We start from the raw sequence: 14,225 nt of genomic DNA on the forward strand, positions 1-14,225 counted from the left end.
ACCCCCTTCCTGCTCCCGTCTAAGGTGTGTCCTACAGTCTCTGTTTTTTCCTATTCCAAATTTAGTTGGTACAGATATCCTGTAAATGTGAAATCTCGCACTTCATTGAGGGAAGCGGGGAGGGGAGCGGTTAAAGGCGTCCAATATCTTCAGCAGGATTGACTTTTTAAGTGATGCACTCCCCCGAGCCAGGACAGGTTGTAATTGCCCCACAAATTCATGAATGCTTTCGCATTCCTGCACAGAATCTTGAAATTGCTTCTGGCACATTCATACAAGTCTAGGTTTAAAAGAATACGGAGGTAGGTACGTCTTTTTAATGGCCATGGAAAGGGGATCTCAGTCTGTAGTCTGTGTTCTTTGCAAGCTCTCCCCATAGAATACGCCATGGGTAGATGATGCAGTGGACTATTGCATTTCCTTCAAGGATCTCCGTTTCACCCAGATGACCACAGGTTTGAATCCCAGCAGGCCCGCTCAATCCATTAAATGAGTACCACGAACCGTTTACTAATAAATATCTGCTGTAAAGTGGCAAGAAACCCTTTGGCCTGAACATACACTTTACAAAATAAAGACACCCGAATTCAAGAGCCAGCTACTTCTCTTCAGGGTGGTGTGACTGCAGACAAAGAGGGTTGCATCTTGGCAAGGAGTGAAACGATTCACGTAAATCCACTAGTGCTTGGGACCAGAGTTGTAGATTTTGTCCTGAAGGCGCATTAAAGGATTAAACCTAAAGTTACCCTTAATTACGGATAATCTGCTGGATTTTAACATAACAGGATGTAAAATAGTTCATTTGGCACAGGATATGGCAATGACCGAGTGGACTGGACTATCATCTACGGCTAGGATGCTAAAGGCATAAACCAAAGGTGTAGAGGGTTTAGGACGAGTGAGGACAGCTATTTTGCGAATACATGATCGCTGAGAAGGAGATGTTCACATTATTTTATAACAGGATAGATGCGGAATACTCCTGATGCTGGACTTGCAGTTATCATGTAAGATAAAAAAAAGCTCATTTGTCCAGAGTACAGACCACTCAAAGACTGAGCAGCTTGTCATTTCTATACATAAGAGTCAATGACAGATAGACGCACTTCAAACCCTGCTCTACATTTCTGATGCAAAGGTAAAAAGGGGGAGTTACTTGCAGGTCAATATAGGCAAATATAATTTTTTTTAAGGTATGTCTGTGGTATTTCTTTAGTGCAAACCTAGCCAAAAGGCAAATTAGAGCTGTGCCGAGTGAAAGATAATCATAAAGTCAACTAATGATAGGAGAAAAATACCTGGGTGTGAACTATAAATGCATCACGAAGCAGTTATCTTTAAACAAGTGGGTTTTCAACTCTTACCTAAATTGGAGAAGTCATGGGATTATCCGTATAGATAAGGGGATGTAGTTCCTAATCCTGGATGTAAAGATGGGAAAGGCATGCTGCCTTGGTTTTTCAATAATTACACGTCTTAGTCTTATTTACACTGTGATGGTGTCCTGGCTGTGGGTGTCCCGAGAACCACAAGAGATGTTGAGCTTGTCTGCAAGATAAGGAGGGGTGTGCTCATGATGGCTTTGTAAATCATGCAGCTGGTTTTGAAGATGGTGCTAACTGGCAAGCGAAGCCAGTCAAGTTCCGTCAGGATGGGGGTTAGGTGATCATATTTCCTCAGGCCCTTGATGAGACCTGGTACGGCATGTAGGACACCCTTAAGTGGTGCCAGTGTGGAATCTAGGAGAACATGAGGCAGGGAGTTGCCAGCTTCCATAGGCCAGAGGATGAGGACTTAAACTGTAGCTCTGAAGGTGCTTTCTGGAATAAAAACTTTCTTTGGAAGACAGAGCTGGTGGCAGGTCACTATGTGTTTTTGATAATGTGTTCCTTGAGTCAGAGGTTAACGTCAAAGGTAAACCAAAGTGGCTTGGTATTCAGTGAAAGATGGGGTTTGAAGCTGTCAAGGTTCATGCAACTGAGCCAGGTTTGTACTTTTTTTTTGTTTGTTGTTCTTGCCCATTAACAGGAATTCTGTCTTAGCTGGATTTAGCTTCAAGCAGGCGCTGGACATCTAGGTATGGATGATGTGCAAGTTGTAATGCAGGAGTTGAATGTCTGAAGTAGAGAGGATCATTTCAAGTAGAATTCTACATCATCTGCATACCAGAGAACTCTGACTGTTACATGGGAGTAGACCACCTAGCAACCTTGTGGTACCAATAGACACATCAAAAAGGTGGGCCACCAAATAATCCCCTTAGAGCGTGGTTATCGAGTTAGGTGAAGGTAATTTGCCAACAAGGGGACTGTTTGGAAATAATCAAAAAAGTAAATATAGACAGTATTTCCCAGAATAGTGACGAAATTGAATTAAACTAGAGAAAGGAAGGCCACACACCACCCATATGAGTTAATAGGAAAGGGAACAGGCGTACACAACATCTGATTTTCCAAAATGGGGTATAGATATAAACAGGCCTTGCATACATTAATCATGTGAAAAAAGCATAACACTGAAACATTTTTTGAACACCATATAACAATGTATGTAAAATCCACTCTGTCTATATATGGAACGGGTCCATTACATGCATCAATTCATCCAGGAATCCAAATATTTATATATGAGAAGTGGAGCTGATGTCGATGTTTCGGTCTCCAATGTCAGTAGTGCGCGAGGCCATCTGAGGACCGTATGCTTTATAGGTTCATGCTGACCCCAAAAGAACTTTTATATCAAGCTGTACGTTGTATACGACCTTGGCTTGAGTGTTTAGGTTTTATGAGCCAAATGACTAAATAATGTAAGGGCGCTTGCTATTAAAGTTATGGTCTGAACTTCTCTAAATAGGTAATAATAAAGGATTCATTATTAAATGTTAAACTCCTTGTGCATCGGACAAATATTTATGAAACAAACAATGGGTCCTTACATAATACCAGCAGAAAGTATTTCCTTAAGAGTTTCATTACACATGGACTTTAACAAACATGTATTATACCCCTGTAATAACAAGCATTTGCAATGCAATAGGTCTCGCATTATGAAAGTTTGAGCTATTGGTCTTGTAAATGACAATTTTTTTATTTATGTGTTGGTTTTGAAAGAAGCTAAATTAATAGCTTTGTCATTTACAATGCCAATAGTTATAACTTTCGCAAATGTGACACCTATAGCATTTGTAATGCACCATGTTTTGGATTTACGTGACTTAGATGTATTGATATTACAAATAACCACGGCTTTTAATTTTTTTAAATAATTAATACTTAAATTAAAGTGATTGTAATTTATAATGGCAATAGCTTAAACTTTTGTAAATAACTTTTGTGAAGATTATGTTTAGTGTATTTTATTGTGACGAAAATCCAAGAACAGAAGTGAAATATTAACATCTTTTTGTGACATTTGTAATAAAGCTTGAAACATTGAGAGAACATATTTGACCCAGTTGTTGTTGAATTGTTGCACAGATTGATGCTGTGATGGTGCAGAGTGATGTTGTGGTGGCGACGAGTGATGCTGTGGCGTTCAGTGATGCTGTGGTAGCGCATAGTGACGTTGTGGTAGCGCATAGTGACGTTGTGGTGCCCCTGAGTGATGCTGTGGTGGCCCCGAGTGATGCTGTGGTGGCCCCGAGTGATGCTGTGGTGGCCCCGAGTGATGCTGTGGTGGCCCCGAGTGATGCTGTGGTGGCCCCGAGTGATGCTGTGGTGGCCCCGAGTGATGCTGTGGTGGCCCCGAGTGATGCTGTGGTGGCCCCGAGTGATGCTGTGGTGGCCCCGAGTGATGCTGTGGTGGTCCCGAGTGATGCTGTGGAGGTGCTGAGTGGTGTTGTGGTGGTGCTGAGTGATAATGTGGTGGTGCTGAGTGATAATGTGGTGGTGCTGAGTGGTGCTGAGTGATAATGTGGTGGTGCTGAGTGGTGCTGTGGTGGTGCTGAGTGATGTTGTGGTAGTGCTGAGTGATGCTTTGGTGGTGCTGAGTGATGCTTTGGTGGTGCTGAGTGATGCTGTGGTGGTGCTGTGGTGGTGCTGAGTGATGCTGTGGTGGTGCTGAGTGATGCCGTGGTTGTGCTGAGTGGTGCCGTGGTTGTGCTGAGTGGTGCCGTGGTTGTGCTGAGTGGTGGTGGTTGTGCTGAGTGGTGCCGTGGTTGTGCTGAGTGGTGCCGTGGTTGTGCTGAGTGGTGCCGTGGTTGTGCTGAGTGGTGCCGTGGTTGTGCTGAGTGGTGCCGTGGTTGTGCTGAGTGGTGCCGTGGTTGTGCTGAGTGGTGCCGTGGTGGTGCTGAGTGGTGCCGTGGTGGTGCTGAGTGGTGCCGTGGTGGTGCTGAGTGGTGCCGTTGTGGTGCTGAGTGGTGCCGTTGTGGTGCTGTGGTGGTGCTGAGTGGTGTTGTGGTGGTGCTGAGTGATGCTGTGGTGGTGCTGAGTGATGCTGTGGTGGTACTGAGTGATGCTGTGGTGGTGCTGAGTGGTGCTGTGGTGGTGGTGCTGTGGTCGTGCTGAGTGATGCTGTGGTGGTGCTGGGTGATGCTGAGTGGTGCTGTGGTGGTGCTGAGTGGTGGTGTGGTGGTGCTGAGTGGTGGTGTGGTGGTGCTGAGTGATAATGTGGTGTTGCTGAGTGGTGCTGTGGTGGTGCTGAGTGGTGCTGTGGTGGTGCTGAGTGGTGCTGTGGTGGTGCCGAGTGGTGCTGTGGTGGTGCCGAGTGGTGCTGTGGTGGTGCCGAGTGGTGCTGTGGTGGTGCCGAGTGGTGCTGTGGTGGTGCCGAGTGGTGCTGTGGTGGTGCCGAGTGGTGCTGTGGTGGTGCCGAGTGGTGCTGTGGTGGTGCCGAGTGGTGCTTTGGTGGTGCTGTGGTGGTGCCGAGTGGTGCTGTGGTGGTGCCGAGTGGTGCTGTGGTGGTGCCGAGTGATAATGTGGTGTTGCTGAGTGATAATGTGGTGTTGCTGAGTGATAATGTGGTGGTGCTGAGTAATAATGTGGTGGTGCTGAGTAATAATGTGGTGGTGCTGAGTGGTGCTGTGGTGGTGCTGAGTGGTGCTGTGGTGGTGCCGAGTGATAATGTGGTGTTGCTGAGTGATAATGTGGTGGTGCTGAGTAATAATGTGGTGGTGCTGAGTGATAATGTGGTGGTGCTGAGTGATAATGTGGTGGTGCTGAGTGATAATGTGGTGGTGCTGAGTGATAATGTGGTGGTGCTGAGTGATAATGTGGTGGTGCTGAGTGATACTGGGGTGGTACTGAGTGAGGAGGGTGAGGGTGTGTGGGGGGTGAGGGGTGAGGGTGAGTGAGGGTTGTGAGGGTGAACGAGGGGTGTGAGGGTGAGGGGGTGTGAGAGGGTGTGAGGGAGGGTGAGGGGGTGTGAGGGTGTGGGGGTGTGAGGGGGTGGGGGAGTGTGGTGGTGTGAGGGTGTGGGGGTGTGAGGGTGAAGATGAGGGGGTGAGAGGGTGTGTGAGGGTGAGAGTGTGTATGAGGGTGAGAGAGTGTGTGAGGGTGAGAGGGTAAGAGGGTGTATGAGGGTGAGATGGTGTGTGAGGGTGAGAGGGTAAGTGAGGGTGGGTGAGGGGTGAGAGGTTGTGTGAGGGTGAGTGGGTGTGTGAGGGTGAGTGGGTGTGTGAGGGTTCAGAGGTTGGGTGAGGGGGTGTGAGGGTGAGAGGGGGTGTGAGGGTGAGAGGGGGTGAGAGGGTGTGTGAGGGTGAGAGGGTGAGAGAGGGTGAGGGTGTGTGAGGGGGTGAGGGTAAGGGTGAGGGGGTGTGAGGGTAAGGGTGAGGGGGTGTGAGGGTAAGGGTGATGGGGTGTGAGGGGGTGAGAGGGTGTGTGAGTGAGAGGGTAAGAGGGTGTATGAGGGTGAGAGGGTGTGTGAGGGTTAGAGGGTAAGTGAGGGTGAGAGGGTGAGGGGTGAGAGGTTGTGTGAAGGTGAGTGGGTTTGTGAGGGGTGAGAGGGGGTGTGAGGGTGACAGGGGGTGTGAGGGTGAGAGGGGGTGTGAGGGTGAGAGGGGGTGAGTGTGTAAGGGTGAGAGAGGGTGAGGGGGTGTGAGGGTGAGCATAAGGGTGAGGGGGTGTGAGGGTAAGGGTGAGGGGGTGTGGCAGAGGCAGAGAACAGGACCAGTATAGTGAGCAGATGCAAATATAAAGTGGAGAGGGCAGGCTGGGAGGCAGAATCAAATGAGTTGTGATACCCTTACTGCCATTCAAGTGTCATTTCTTTTTTTGCTTTGTTAGGGAGAATGGAGAGTAGATGCAGACATTAAAATCCAGAGATTATAGTTTGAATCCAATTGCAAGGATTTGGCTCTATTTTCTGCTAAAAACACAGCACTAAGTAAAAGGTCACATACAAGTATTACGTTATATAAATAAACAAGGGTGAGTAAGACGACAGGAGGAGGAGCAGAAGAGATGCAACGATCGAGGCATGATGAAAGGACGGGTAACTAGAGATGATTGCCTGCCACCTTGTTTATTAAGTAATTGCCTCATGCATGTCCCGTGACGTCCGTCCTGCCTGCAGCCCTTTAAATAAACAATGCTAAGGAAGATGAAATGGGATGGGGCAGGAGAGATGCAAGATCAGGGCAAGATGCAACTCGTAAATAAAAATTTAAAAATATTTTCTCTCCAACCGGCTGTGAGCACTGTTACTTATGGCACTTACATGAGAAGAAACCTCCACCTTCACAGTGGAGCGTGTGAGGAACTGGATTCAGCTTGCAGGACTTTGCATGCACGCAACATGACAACGCGACCGGGACATTATGAATACATTTTAAGTCTAAATAACCACAAACAAGCCCATTGCCGCCTCCCCCCCCCCCCAAAAGCATGGCGGGAACTGTGGTTTTCCTTTGCAAGTGAAAGCCGCGTTAGATGCCGCCGAAGGACAGGGTTGTAATCAGTGGCTAAGGCGCGTAGTCCTTTGCTCTTACTTTAGTAGCCGTTAGTATTACCCGCTCTGCCAGAAGTGTTACCAGATAAGATTGGCTGCCATGTTTATTTGTTTAATTAATAAACGCCTAATGTACGTTCGTCCTGCCTGCAGATAGTTATGTAAATCACATAGATTACGAGGTCTCCGAGAAAGGGAAAGGGTAAAGAGGTGACAACAGCGAAGTATATTATATCCCGCTCCGCCAAAAGTTTAACCAGAGATGAATGCTGCCATGTTCTTTAGTAATTAATTGTCTCATGCACATCCCGTCCTGCCTGCAGCCTATTAAATAAATTAAGATTCCTGGCAAATGATATGGTGAGTAGCTCATCAGGCAGCGCAGTACACTAGTTACGGTGCTCGGGCACTTAAAGCTGCTTGCGACGGCCGACTCAGTGTTGCTCGCTGGTGTGTTGTAGAAATAAAACAAGAATGGACAGGAAAAGAGACGCAAGAGAGGGTAAGGGCTGCCTCTTGAAACAAGTAGAAGAAAATAAAGCGTCCGCTCTTTATTCTCCTGGGAGCTGGATCAGAAGAGTCGGAGAGATAGACGGCGCTTGAAAGGTGCTGAGCGCTGCGATCTGCCAGACTTATTTTTTGGAGCAAAAAAGATAAAGAGTGCTAATGTGCTAATCAGCTCCATTTACATTCTGCCATATAAATAACCTTCTCAGTTCTCGAACTCGTACTGCGCTGCTCCGAGTCCGAGCCCAAAACACGAGACAGGGAACAGTTAATTCATCAATTTCCAAACCTATATTTGTGTAAACAAAACAAAAAAGAGAACCAGCCTAATGTAGGCATAGGCACGAGGCATCTGTTTCTAGATGGCAAACCCCATTTGAATACTAAACCGAAATAAAAAATGCTTTCAAAAGCGCACAAAAGCTTTTTGTGAAAATGGGGCAGTTTAGCAGTAAATGGCAGTGACGTTGCACACAAGAGAGAGCAAGAAATCAAAGAACAAGCATTAGCAAAGCAACCAATCAAGCGGAAAACGAAAGCCGTGGAAAACTAGATGTGCCGGCCGGCCGGCCAGCAGTGAATAATTAGGGGAGAGAGAGAGGGGAGGTGCTGGGGAACAGATGGCCGTGAAGCAGGGGGCGGAGCAGCGGAACCCTTTGAAGTCACGGCCTGCGGCCGTGAATAAGTGACGGCGGGGGGGCGGGGCAGCGGAAGCCTTTGATGTGATGCTGCTGGCAGGGGGAAGCTCGTGCACGAGGAGCTTGTCACGTGACTCGCTTCTCGGGAACTGTTGAGAATCCGGATCGTAAAAAGTCAGCTTTGTGGATGGACGGCATTAGGTCTCTCTCTTCGCGAGACCTAAAAAACAGTGTATCTAGTATCCACTCTCTTAGCTTTGGAACTTTCTCACTACTTTTGAGACTTGACCATCTTAGTCTTAAAGCCTATGCATTGACAGTTGCCAATCTGTTTTCTCCTAACATTAATCTAAAGCATTGTGATTTAAGTGATGTAGGAAACATGTTCGTTCCTTGCTGTCACCACGTAAAGCTATGCTAGGTTTGGAAGAGGTAGAAAAGAGAAAACTGCTCTTCTGCCTTCATCCTGCTAAAAGGCAGGAGTGGTGTTACAGAGCTGCAAATTGAAGAGTGACAGAAACAACAGAGAGGGGCAACATTGGTCTCAACAACGACTGAGAGTGTGCTGGACATAATGGTACAGCGGCAAAGACAAAACAGTGGCATTTATAGAACAGAGTTCACTGAAAAATATATTCCAAAGTCATTTAAGAGGAGGTAGAATGCCTTTAAAAGGTTTCCCATAGGCAGTCAGTGGTCTTACTCAAAGTGGGCAAAAACCTATTTACGTTTACAAGCATTTCACCACACATCTGGCAAACTATTTCCCAAAACTAGTCTGCAGAAAGCTTAACAAGCATTTACAATGCAACGGTTTTGCCTTTGCAAAAGTTAGAGCTATTGGCATTGTAAATGACAACTTTTTTATTTATGTGTTGGTTTTGAAAACAGATAAATAAATGGCATTGTCATTTTCAATGGCAATAGCTTAATCTCTCGCAAATGCCACACACACACCCATAGAGAGCCCCCCCACACGCACACAGAGCCCCCCCACACACACCCACACAGAGCCCCCCACACACACAACCACACAGAGCCCCCCCACACAACCACACAGAGCCCCCCCACACACCCACACAGAGCCCCCCCAACACAGAGCACATCCACACAGAGGACCCCCACACACCCACACAGAGGCCCCCCCACACACCCACACAGAGCCCCCCCCCACACTGCGAGCCCCACAGAGCACATATTACTGTAACTATTTGAGGAGATAATAGGTGCAGTAACAGCAAATTTCACAGCGCCTTATGCTGGGACAATCTTACCAACAACTGAAAGACCTGAGGGGCATTTTTTTTTGCTTTCTTAACGGCCCATCATTACAATTACTGAGCACTTTACTAACCTGGGTCATCAAAACTAGTAGCAGAGCTCAATTTATCCCGGTTATTGCAGTCGGTGGCGCAGCTGGATACCACCGCCTGTGTTTTTGATGGCTGCCGTTTTTTTTATTTTTTTATCTCAGACCAGGACTGAAGCATCAAGACAGTCATGAAAGATTGAGATAAAGAGACAAAAATGTAAAAGTGGAGGAAAGCAAAGCTATGAGCGGGGCCCCTAGAATTAAGTGACGATTAGGACCAAGTTATGTGGCAGGCTTAACTAAATTATGTGGCATGAAAAGGCGAAGTACGTGGCATAATTTGTGGCAGCATTACTTCAATAGGTTGAATTTTTTTGCAAGTTTGCACTATCTGGGAACGTTCACTCCTCATTAGTATGGGTTCAACACCATAATAGAGACATCAGTGACCGAAAGATGGCCAGGTAACTTTTCGCATGCGCTGTAGCAGCAACACGTGAGCTGCTCTTACTAAGAAAAGAGTCTATGGTGGTAACAGTGTCTCCCACTGTCATATCAGACTTCAGTTTTATTTTCCCCAGGGTGGCACGTATACTTAAACAAGGGTACAAATCCCTAGGGGTTCACAAGGCGAAGGCCCAACCTATTATTGATAATTAAATAGCTGCCATTGAGGTGTGCCAACATGCCAGAGAAGTCGTCTACAAGTTAAATTACTGGCCTTACACGTTCCAGAGCCCCACTACTAAATATATGAAGAAAACATGAAAGTCAATGTGGTGCAACAGAATTAAACGTACCTTAGATGGGATGAGAGTTCCGCACTTTTCTACCAGAACCGAAAGAGGTGGCCCGGTCAAGCCTCTTCTAGGCGCAGACAGGCCCGCTCCTGGCCTGGGCACAAGTCCTGGCACGGCGGCGCTGCGGGAGCCCTGCCAAAGATTTGTGTGCCTCCGAGAGCTAGAGTGCCGCAGTGAGCAGCAGGGAAATCTGGTGGCTGTAGTAATTGCGGCCCCCCTCCCCAAAATCTGTGCCTGCCACGGTAATCTGAAATCCCATGTAACAAAGTATCTCGCTACAGGCCAGTGTAACAACCACCCACCCCTTAAATGACTACTTAATTCAACATGCTTTTCACGAAAAATTCGCCAGACCCATTGCCTTTGTAGTGACTTTAAATAATAAATGAAACAGTCCTAATGCCTTGAATATTGAATTGGCACCGTAACTATTATTCAGCCCCACTGTCTTGTGCAAAATCTTGCAATACAAGCACTCTTTTTTTTTTTAGCAAAAACACAAAACTTCGGTTCAATCAATCAGAAGCTGTGCTCCAGAGAATCAACACGTGAGCTGGGCAAAATTTCCTCTCCAAGTAGTGCTTCAGAGCGCTCTTTTTCTGTTCATCACAATGTTAAAGGAGAAAAACACTGTCAATCCAGACCTATGAAGGTGGCCACGTTTTAGGTTGCAAGGGCTACATTGAAAATCAGGAGGACTGCAGCGGCCAGGACTGAAGTGAACATTTAGTGCCGAGTAAAGATATTGACAGGTCACTGGAGCCTAATGCATGCGTAGAATGCGCTGCTACGTTGTACGTACACACTGGGCATTCTAAGGATCTGGAAAATAAAAAACAAGTTGAGCACTACAAATCAAATAGGAGTAAGTGTCGCAGCCCCCTGCATTGCACGACTTTATCTCGCGCCGGGGGGGGGGGGTGCGAGGGGGGCTACTAGAATGTCCCGTGTCGTGTCAGGCACTTACAGGGGTGTTTACAGCTCCTTTGACTTCAGTCGGAGAGGCAGGTCTGTGGAAGAGAACTGCATGATGGGGCTATGGGAAGAGCTACAAGAGAGCACAGGGGAGAGGGGGGGAGGGGGTGGAAGGTGAGCATTAAGGTTGTGACAGATACACATGTGGATGGAGAGAAAGGGGGTCGATAGACGGATGAATGGAAAGAGGACAGACTGAAGGGATGGATGAGAGAAGGATGCGCGATAGATGTGTGGGTGGATGGAGAGAAGGATAAGAGGTAGATGGGTCAGCGCCTTGAAACCCTCACGGGTGAGTAGCCGAGCTACACAAAAGCATGATTTATTGATTGATTGATTGAGGGTAGGTGGGTAGGTGGTGGAGGGAAGCATGGACGGAGAGGATGATAAGAGGTAGAGAGGTAGGTGGATGGAGGGAAGCGAGGACGGAGAGGTAGGGGGTAGGTGGATGGAGGGAAGCATGGAAGGAGAGGGGGGTGAGAAGTAGGGGGTAAGTGGATGGAAGGAAGCATGGACGGAGAAGAGGATGAGAGGTAGGGGTTAGGTGGATGGAGAAAAGCATGAACGGAGAGGAGGATAAGAGGTAGAGGGGTAGGTGGATGGAGGGAAGCATGGACGGAGAGGAGAAAGAGGTAGAGGGGTAGGTCGTTGGAGAGAAGGATGGATCGACGGACAGGGTCTGAATGGAAAGAGTTTAGATTGAAGGGGTGGGTGAGAGAAGGGTGGATGCAGGGATAGGCGCAGAGAGGGGTGGGTGGATGGAGCTAGGGATGGCTGGGTAGAGAAGTGATGGATGCCTGTGAGAAGGACGGATATGGAGAAGGAAGGGGAGCAGGTCAGATGATGGAGGGAAGGAAAGAAGGGAGGAGAGACGGGCGGATGGAGAAAAGGAAGGATGGGTTAGTTATGGATGGAAGGAAGGAGGGGAGAAGACAGGCACAGAATAATAGAAGGAAAGAAGGATGCACGGGTGGAAGAGGACTGAAAGAAACCGGAGAGAAAGAAAAATGGAAGGGTGGATGGAAAAAGACAAGAATCGAGAACTGGAAGGAAAGACGGCCCCACACCCTGCTCCCCGTACGAGTGTCGACCCCACCCGCCGGTTCGGTGTCACATCGGGTACGTTCCAAGAGCTTTTTAATTGCCTTGTGACGCCCCTCAAGAAAACTAAACCCACAAGCGCCAGAATGCAAAGATGGTTCCATTGCTTGGAGAACTCCCCGGGCGCGAGGAGGCTAAAGTGGGTGCATGGTAACCCCCGCCCTCCCCGCCCTGCTTACCCGGCGGCAGCCTCTGCGCTGAGCCCTCCTGCTGCTCCCAGTACCACCTGAGCTGGGCTGCCCGCCTCGACAGACTGCCCTCCTCCAGCAGGTCGTCCATCGGCGCGCGCGCGTCCATCCCGGGCCCTGGCACCGTCCGCGCGCCCGGGGGATCCGACTCCTTTTCCCACCGCCTCTGCCGGGAAATGCCGCCCCCTCAGAGAAAGTGAAAGCACCCGCGGCCGAGTGGGCTGAGTATGCGCACATGCCAACTCTGAAAAGCCCGGGCTAATTTTAGAAGTGGGCTTGCGGTTAATTATCCCGGGCTTGCGGTTAATTATGCCGGCTTCCCCAGAAGACAAAGCGTGTGATCTTGTGCAGACCGATTTATCGGCCCGCAGCGCTGCACGAAACTTGCGTGCAAAGCAGTGCACAACGCGAGTTTTTCAGCGAGAGGGGAGAAACAGCATGCTGGAGCAGGAGGGGGCGGTTCCCACCGGACCACCACTTCTGACAGTAACTCGCCGTGGACTTCAGCAGCATATAGAAGGCACCATCTCCCAGCTAGAAAGATCATGGCGCGTAACAGGTTACTCAGCAGTTGTCAAGAAAACGGCACAGCTGCAGCATCCCCCTCCCGTAAATGTGAAACTGCAGCGAATGGCTGACCATAAACTAATACGCAGTGTGTATATGCTATGAAACACGCGTTCTTCTCGTGACCCTCTCAATGCAGAGCATATAACTGATCCACGTACTGCATGATCTGTTTGTGTATTGTTGTCACTCCTAGTAAAACAAAAACGTACCAGATGGGCGGGAGGCGGCCGCTGTTGTCCTCTGGGCAGTGGGAAAACGCAATGCTTCATCTTACGCGGACCATGTTTACCGCTAGTGTCGTGTGGTATGTCCACGGACAGGGGGAGGGGGGCGGGAACGGCACACGGGGAGGAGGGGGCGGGAAGGCAAGATGAGCAACTGAACGGACACACGGGGAGGGTGGGGCGGAACGGACACACGGGGAGGGGGCGGAACGGCACAGACGACATGAGACGCGGGAGGTGGGGGCTCACGGACAGCGGGAGGGGGGAGGGAACGGCAGCACTCACCTCGACTTCCTCCAGCGGCGGTCGGCCGCGTAATGGGAAAAACAAACAAATTTTAAAAAAAACGAAACTCCGCCCACCGCCGCGATGACGACATCGCAGAGGCGGAGAGGGAAAAAATGTCGGGAACGCCCCCGAATCTGGTCCGGCCTTGACGGACAGATCCGGCTCCCAATGGCTAGCCTCCATTTATGGAGCTAGCCAATGGGAGCAGGGGGCGAGTAGGGGGCGAGTCCCTGTTCCCCACTGTAAGACATAAGAATTTGCTAGCGCATGCGTACTTCGTACGCATTGCCAAGCAAAACCTAAAAATGACCAAAATCTTTTAATGCTGCCACAATTGTTGTATTCATCCTGAACAGCATAAGCTCAAAATAAATGTCTAAAGGACAATGAACAGCTTTCTTAAAAATATTTCTGAATCATCTTCTTGGAACGGGGTATGAAAATAAACATTAAGGTATTAAGGAGCTGTTTAATAATGTGGGAATCAAACTCTTTACAGTTTAGCAGGGACAGTAATAGATGTTATTTATATTACGGTTATAGAAATAAACTATTTTGCTGTGACGGCTCTAGACACATTAGCAAACCAACTTAAAGTGTTTCAGTAGAATGTATGGCGTTACTACGCCCTCCATTACCACGCAGTAGGTTACAACGCGGACATTACGTCGTCCGCGTTGTTACCACACATGGCTTTACATCGCAAGTCGTTTCTACGACTTGCGCTAGATGGCGCGCTG

At 48.5% G+C, this 14,225-nt stretch overlaps 1 protein-coding gene across 1 annotated transcript in view; it reads right to left on the bottom strand.

The window, feature by feature from the left end:
• CASD1 (CAS1 domain sialic acid O acetyltransferase 1) overlaps positions 1–14,225 on the bottom strand; it is a 256,795-nt gene that overhangs the window by 75,401 nt on the left and 167,169 nt on the right. The gene's annotated exons all lie outside the window — the stretch shown is intronic.

This window comes from Lissotriton helveticus, chromosome 10 (assembly GCF_964261635.1).
Source record: "Lissotriton helveticus chromosome 10, aLisHel1.1, whole genome shotgun sequence".
Lineage (NCBI taxonomy): Eukaryota > Metazoa > Chordata > Amphibia > Caudata > Salamandridae > Lissotriton > Lissotriton helveticus.